Source organism: Mandrillus leucophaeus, unplaced genomic scaffold, assembly GCF_000951045.1.
Source record: "Mandrillus leucophaeus isolate KB7577 unplaced genomic scaffold, Mleu.le_1.0 Scaffold82, whole genome shotgun sequence".
NCBI lineage: Eukaryota > Metazoa > Chordata > Mammalia > Primates > Cercopithecidae > Mandrillus > Mandrillus leucophaeus.
In genome coordinates, this window is record NW_012108919.1 from 1174727 (window position 1) to 1183142 (window position 8416).

Here is an 8416-nt window from a genome sequence, read left to right on the forward strand (position 1 = left end):
TTTCTCTTCTGAATGAAGACTTCGACAACGGATGAGTCAGCATTTCATGTGACTAATTAAATGCCACTTAACAGACACCGAGGTTCAGAATAACAGTGTCTCGCAATCAGCGCGCTACTCCAAACTCAAAATCCATTTCGGAGAGCAAGTTGTACGGGCGTGAAACTCAGCAGGCAGAGAAACCATCAGCCGCCATTATCACCGGCACATCATCTGCTTCCTAATTACACCATAATTAGATCAGGGATAATTACCTTGATTTCTATTATTATTGCTGAATCTTAGAATCGTAATGTTAGAAGGAAATTTCATGCTCATCAATTTTAACATCCTTATTCAGAGAAGGTAAGAGAGACCAGTGAGTTTAAGTGACCTGTCCAAGTTAAGATTGCACAGATATTTATTAATATGATTTAAATTAATTAGATCCCTAAACAATGAATGTACTTAATTGAGAACCAATATTTTGACTGTAGACTATCCACATGCACCTGTGGATTGGCCTGTGCAGAAAGAACACCAGCGATTTTTTGTTTTTCTGGCATGCTCCCATCATGCACTGTCTGGTCCCTCAAATTGCTATTTATGCACTTATTTCTATTTTAATCCTTCCCACCTCCATTGCAGGGTAGGCTCAGCGAACAGCTGTGCCTCTATTGCATGGTTTATTCTCGGAGTCTCTGTGCAGTGCCTCAACCCTGATGGAAACTTAGGAATCCTGCATTCACTGAATAGTGAACTCTGTGATTGTGACATCAGCTCCGGGTCCGAGTCTACATTCCGGGGCAGTCTGGCTCTGATAGCTCAGGGAATTGTGACACTCCCATTGGGCAGTTGTGGTGGCCTCTCCCACATGGCCCAGGTCCACTACTCTGTCAAAGGTTGCACCGCCCAGACAAAAACAGGACACAGCAGTGTGTCAATGAGCCGTGCTTTCTGCTGCCTTCCACGTCATAAAAGGTGCCTGAGGTTGTTGAAACACAGTGCATGTTTCCTGGGAATGACAGGAATTTGAGGGATGCTGACTTTCAAGGAATACTGCATGACAGGCATCAAGATAAACCTGATGAAGAAAACACAGGCCAGAATCTGGGAATCAGGAGCAAAGTGACTCGCCTTTGGGGATAGGCACGTAATGAGGTCATGAGGTAGGAGACTCCCTGCGGGACCGGCAGCCCCTGCTCCCTGGGCTGCTCTGGTTCTTTCAGGTGAGAGAAAAGGATATAGGCAGGAAATGGCCCTTCCTAGAAGGACCACACTCTATTCCTGGGGTGCGTGGCATCATCCAGCGTTGGGTCTGAGATTCTAGTTAAGGCTTTACCTCAAAGACAGCCACATATTGCTTTCTCAGTTGGGGCCTCCCACGAGGCTGAGAACTACAATAATTTTTGCAAATATGTCAGTCACTGGGATGGTATTTTAACAGGCTGTTAGTGGAGGATAGGTAAACCAATGTCTAAATGAAAAGGGAAACTCCTGCTGCTATTTTTAAAGAGATGTTTCCTGAACAGACTGCCTGGCTTGCCCAAGAGGGCTAGCGTGGATCCACGCTCCTCAACCTGCTCCTCCTCAGTGAAAGTGTTGAGAGAGGCGTATTTTTTTTATGATTGGCCATATGGCTCTAATAAGTTCAGAATCAAGGATATATTTTTTGACTCATCTATAAGAAGCATGAGAAATTTAAATAATACTTAGGTGTTTTAGGTTAAGACTCTCTGTCCATTTTGCATAAAAAAGGTTCACCTGAATATTGTATTATAGGTAAAATCTTTTTTTTCAGTAGCAAAATATTTAAGGGGGTGGGATAATATTATTACGGATTTCTTTTCTTTAATCTGAAAATCTAGTTTCACCCTTGCTACCGTGATACTTCAGTCCGTGCTGGATAGTTAGAAATGGCCAGTGCAGGAACATCTCAGGAGGCTTTTGGCTTGAGATCTCTCCAGTGAGTCAGTTTTCATGCTGATCATTTTCAACTTTCTCTTTCTCATCTAATTAGTTTTACTCAAACATTAGTATCAATCCTAGCCACTAGACAAACACAATTTGGTACAGTGTAGACCTTGATGATTGAAAATATATTAATTTTTCAAATGTTGAACTCTCCTAGGTTGCTAGGATTCAATTCATTAAGCTGGCAGCCACCTCCATAGGCTTTCTGAATGGACTAGCCCCAAGATACATGTGCGTCCTGAGGTAGGAGATAGCGAGACATTGGGGTAGTTACAGAAAAGAGGTCAGCTACCTTCGACAGATGCATCCAGACTTTGACTTTCTTTCTTTTTTTTTTTTTTTTTGAGACCGAGTCTGGCTCTGTCGCCTAGGCTGGAGTACTGTGGCGCGATCTCGGCTCACTGCAAGCTCTGCCTCCTGGGTTCACATTTTCCTGCCTCAGCCTCCCGAGAAGCTGGGGCTACAGGCGCCCGCCACCACGCCCGGCTAGTTTTTTGTATTTTTAGTAGAGACGGGATTTCACCGTGTTAGCCAGGATGGTCTCGATCTCCTGACCTCGTGATCCGCCTGCCTCGGCCTCCCAAAGTGCTGGGATTACAGGCTTGAGCCACCGTGCCCGGCCCAGATGTATCCAGACTTTCAACAGCAAGTTAACTCGTTCTGGGACATACCAAGAGCCTTTGAGGGGCTGCAAAAATAAAATCAGATACAGGAACGCAGCGTGGGACAGGTGGGAATGGCTATGGCAGTCCTTTTACTGCTACAGTGCAGGGACGCAAACGCAGGAAGAGCCCCTGTGGCCCTCACTGGGAAGGACAGGCTCACTCACTACACCTGAGCACCGCAGACCAACAGCATCGCAGAAAGGAGGCTCTGCTGCGCTGCTTGTGATACACGTCTTAAAGACACCCCAAGAGAAGCGAACAAAGCTGTATCACGAGACACATCTGAGGAGAGAATAAAAAGGGAAAAAATCTGTATTTTCCTTTTGTACACGGAGTTTCCTTCTAATTAAAATCCTTGGTGATTCTAAAATATCAGATTCCTAGGAGGGCCGCCACGCGTGACTTGGCTCACGCTGCTGCCGTGGGCTCCTGGGCACTGGAAGAACACCTTCAGGTGAAACGTCTGAGAGCACCGAAGGTTCCAATCCCAATAGTTTTTGTTTTGTGCAGCGCACGGCTCTGCCTTTAGTCCCTGTTCACATCTTAGAATGGATACTGACTGGCTTTCTTCCCCTTCATTCATTTTATGGCAAAGAGGTAATAAATTATTGAAATCGGGGGAACTGTGCCACTTAATCTGCACTCCCCGGGGGCAGATGCCAGGCGCTGTAAGTACGCAAGCATTTTCTTACTGTATTCACATAAAGCTTTTGTCATTCTCTGTAAGTACACATTGGAGTAGACATTGCTGCTAATTCCGTATTGAAGTGGATAATGCCACCAATGACCAAGTAACCTCGGCAAAGCAGAGACAGCTGGAGAGGGAAGAGTCGTCTCTTCTTGGAAGGAATTTACAAGGAAGACAGGTCCAAGAGGAAGATGAGGAAACAGCCTGCATTCCTGAGGGGTTTTGCTTTTTTTGTTTGTTTTAAATCATTGCTGGTTCTACAGGTTTCCCTGTTGGAATTGCCCTTTGGGTCTCTCAGGTCTGGATGATTTTCTGAGGCTGATGAGCGCGCTGGGTGGTGGCAGCCTCACGCCCCTGGTGCAGGCAGCCGAGGAACTGGAATCTCACTCTGGGGGGCAGAGAGACGGGTTAGTGGGTGAACCCAACATCTCTGCTCTCTGTTGGCCCTTGAAGCTTTTCTTCATCTCCTCATGGGGACCTCAACGAGGAAGGTGCCCAAGGTAAGGATGGTCATGGGGAATCCAAATGTCATCCCCACTTCTGGATCCAGTGTTCAAACACCCACTTTGGTGACATCTCTGCATCTGTACAGTGCACGGTTGTGTGGTTAGAGCGGGAGTTGGAAGGAGAGGGGAGGGAACAGTTGTAGCTTCCAGTCCCATCTGCTTCTTGTCTCAGTGCCCAGAACCTGACCCTCGAACAGGACTGAGCAGGTGCCTGTGTGCGCAGAAGCCCTTGTGTGAGAGTCCTATGGTACCACGTTTGCCGCATGAATGTCTGAGACGCCTCACAGTGGCTTGGTTCAGCCTCTCCCTCCTCTTTCTGCTGGGGCACATCATCCCTCCTCACTGGAAGAAATTACGAGGATTGTGTAAACAGTTACAAGTAATCTACAAACAATGAACATGCTGGTTTGGCCCATTTATTTGTAAGAAAAAATGTGGGGTTTTATGGCAATGAGTTACAGCTCTGAACTCCTGGCACAATCACAAATACCCTCAGTGCAAAACACCAAGCGTATGCCTCCCTTCTGTCCTAAAAAGGTAGTGTGTGCGACTCACTGACGGGGCTCCCATTTCATTTTTGAAAGATCTACTCACTGATAATACCAGTGAGATTTTTTTCACCAAGATATATGACATACAAATAAACTATCGTTTCAAAAGCATCTAGCAGCTAATCGCTGATCATCCAAGTGTCAAAAAGCTAACTACTTTATTCCTGATTATTACCGTACACTGCACAGAAACATCTCTCTATCCATTATCAATTTTATCCTCGACTCCTAATGAAACACAAATCTCTTTGATCAGCTTATCATATTGCATAGGTACGATGGTGGTTGCTTCAGGGGAAATAATTTAATTCAAGTGCTTTGCAGTTTGCTGGGTGCCCTGGGGCATGGTATTCTTTGGGCCTCCTAAGGTTCTGATGCTGATGAAGTGATATAACGTATAGAATAGTTTTCAAACGTGAATTGCTACAGGGACCACTATGCAGGGAGCTGAAGGGCTATTGAGCTGGACACTTGAGCGTTGGCTGCATTGAATGACAAATATTGCACAATATTTCTCTTCATCAAAATAGAAAATTGCAATGGAAAACCTTTAATGATGTCAACACTGGGGACTAGAAATACATATATGCCTCCCTATGAAAGCAGGGGGTGGTGATTGAATAGAATTGTTTTGTTTTTAGAGAACTGTGGTTTTCTTTTTGTTTTTTCTTCTTTGTTAGTATTTTATTTGAACATCCAAGTAATAGTATTCTACTGTATTGCCTTGAAGAAACAAATTGAGAAAAGTCAGAACGTTTATGTATTCTTATTTAAAAATGAACGTTTTAGTCCGCACCTAAAGCAAAAAAACATATTAAAAATTGCATGTCAGCAATAAAATATCAGGTTCCTAGGAGGGCGGCCTATGTCGGCTCCACAGATTCTCACCTTTGCTGATTAGCTGCATGGAACCTCATTAATAGGTAGATTATGTATTTGCTCAACAAGTATTAACGGAGGTACTTGAATGAACCGACAGGGCCCAGTCTTACGCACTGGTCCTCAAAGGCTTGTTCATGTCTTGTTTTGGAGAGCAAAAGAGAAGGCCGTCCCAGGAAATCGGAGATGCCAAGCCTTTACATGTCCACCTCAGAGACTAGACGTCAACTGCCTGCTAGAAATAGCGGCGTGAGGAATGTGAAGGGGAGAAGTTGTTTGAAGGAACTCAGACTCCATGCCGTGTACTTTAAAGATGAGCTTTAGAAATTGCACATCAATAGTTACTGCAGAAGGAGCGGTAGGAACTGAGAACATCTCACACGGCTTAGTGCGGCTGATAAACAGCGGTTGAAGCTTGTGTCCTGCACAGCAAACCTTCTTTGCTGATCTTTGATGGTCCAAAGCAGAGCACCGCTGCTCAGCAACCTCTGATGACAGTGAGGAAGGCAGAATGGCACTGTGACATCTGCGTCCAGCAGGCCAGGCTCCAGAGAGTCATGACCCCAAGTGCAGATCCAAGTCCAGATGCTTGTAGGAAGCCTGCTCCCTGCTTCTGGGAAATCCCAAACTTAATTTTGCAGGCCTCCGAGATTTAGATAAGCGTTTGTTTATTTCAAGTAGTATCCTCAAGTCTGTACTCTGATCGGCACTACAAATATTTGACCAGACAATGATATGCCGTGTTTAAGTTGTATGTAAACACTGTGGAACCCATTTTTATTTTAGTTTATTTCCTCCATTTGTTAATATAGTGATGCAATAGGAAGATTTCTTCTTAAAAGGAAAAAAAAATCTTTGAATTAATTTTTATAACTTTAAATTAAGTCTGCTTTAATAGAAATAATACCCTATTTAAAACCGTAAGTTATTCTTTATAAAAATATTCTTTTCTTCATTTTAAAGCAATTGATATTACGCACAAGGAGATCTCATGTTAAACTTTCATTCCAAGAAATGAACCGAAGGGTTATTTAATTTATTTTAGTTATTGGCTGTTACATACTGTGTGCCTCTGTTTCTAAATCATGATTGCTGCCTACAGATAGAAATATTTATTATAAACTCAGCAATAAGCTGCACAATTTGACCCATTTTGATTTTATGTATCTATTGGAAATGAATGGGATATACTGCCTAATTTGGAGGACAGCTTGCTGATTAAATGCTAGTAATAGGGACTAGGCAGGCACCAGGAATAATAATCTATGATAAATACAGAAGAAACAAGAATTTTAAAATCACTGAAGTAAGTTAGTCTTAGTCATTTTAAAAAGGATACCACTGACATCAATTTCTAGTTTGTTGATCACGTCAAAGCAGTTTCCTCTGTCATTGTTGATCCTTTTAGAAAAATAAAGGGAAAAACTGATGTCAGGATATATTTTCAAGGGTAAATTATTTCCTTAATATTTTTGTCTCTTGGCCAGGCACAGTGGCTCACACGTATAATCCCAGCATTTTGGGAGGCAGAGGCAGGCAGATCACTTGAGGTCAGGAGTTCAAGAGCAGCCTGGTCAACATGGTGAAACCCTGTCTCTACTAAAAATATAAAAATTAGCTGGGCGTGGTGACAGGTGCCTGTAATCCCAGCTACTCGGGAGGCTGAGGCAGGAGAATAGCTTGAAGCTGGGAGGTAGAGGTTGCAGTGAGTGGAGACAATGCCATCGCACTCTAGCCTGGGCAACGAGAGCGAAACTCTGTCTCAAAAAATATATGTGTGTGTGTATGTTTGTGTATATTATATATATATGTATATGTGTATATATATACACACACATACCTTTATGTCTTTCACTTTTTAACCCACATTAATTTAAGCGTCCACATTTTAATGTCAGACTGAAAATTGAATGCTTTTAGTTTTTTTCACTTCCTCTAACCCCTACATAAAGAAAAATATCTGCTTTTTGTAATACCTTTATATGTTCATGGTAAAATAATTACTTAGTTCCAATCATCTTTGTACACAAAGATATACACAATATGTTGACAAGGTAAATTCCTTCTTCATCTAGAGGACTGCACAGTGTATCTGAGAGAGGATTTTCAGGAGGCCAGAAAATTAAGCTGGAGGGATTATTAGTGTGTTGAGAGATTGTTACCTGTTTCGAGTCAGAACATTGCCACTTCTTTTTCTCCACCTTGGAGACTTCAGGTAAGTTGCTAAATTTCAGGTAAATTGCTAAAATTGTGCTCCATAAGACTTTTCCTACCAGGAAACTGGTAGATTTAATTAAACAGGGATCCATAGGGAGATTCTATTCTCGCTGGTTTGTGTTTTGAATCTGATGTCCAGTATTAGAAAACATAGTTCTACACTTTTAGGAAGCTGAGCTAAACGTGTTTGGGGAATCGTATTTATCCGTTGTTTAAAAGGGTTTCCAGTCAGCTAAGTGTTAAAATCAGGACAGTGAGAAGAGACAGTGCTGAGGAGTACCCCAGGGGTTTAATTTTGGATCCTGGCTGGCACTGTGTGTTGGAAATCAGGAATGAAATGTCACTTGGACATTTTATATACATCATCATATAGAGTTTCATATTATGCAACCTAGTGCATAGAGATGGAGGTAGTCAAAGCAACATATTTTTGTAAGTATTTCCATTTCTGTGTTGAAACAGAGCATTATGAGTTTTGGTAGTGGTGGTATTAGGCTGAGAGTCTGCCAGCAGAAGGTATGCTAGTCAAGTCTCTTTGATTGCATATAACTCAAACCAGATCACGTCAGGGTTAGGAAAGGCGTGGGTTAAGAGAGGCACTGACTATGGGTACAATCGGATGCCAACAGGAATGATGGGCTGATGACTCAGATTTTGACTTCTAGGTTGGATTTTCTGTAAAACTACATTGGTTCATAGCTACCAACATCTCTGGCTCCTAAAAGGACTTTTTTTTTTTTTTTTTTTTACGGAATCTCACTCTGTCACCCAGGCTGGATCTCTGTTCACTACAGCCTCCACATCCTGGGTTCAAGCAATTCTCCTGCCTCTCAGACTCCTGAGTAGCTGGGACTACAAGCATGCTCCATGACACCTGGCTAATTTAAAAAAAAATTTTTTTAAATTTTTAGTAAAGAAGGGGTTTTGCCATGTTGGCCATGCTGGCCTTGAACTCCT

At 42.7% G+C, this 8416-nt stretch overlaps 1 long non-coding RNA gene across 1 annotated transcript; it reads left to right on the forward strand.

The window, feature by feature from the left end:
- Positions 1-784: 784 nt before the first annotated feature.
- On the forward strand, positions 785-4210 carry LOC105530391. Its single transcript, XR_001004644.1, has 2 exons — positions 785-1208; positions 3992-4210. It is a non-coding gene; the product is annotated as an uncharacterized LOC105530391 (long non-coding RNA).
- The last annotated feature ends 4206 nt before the right edge of the window (positions 4211-8416 follow it).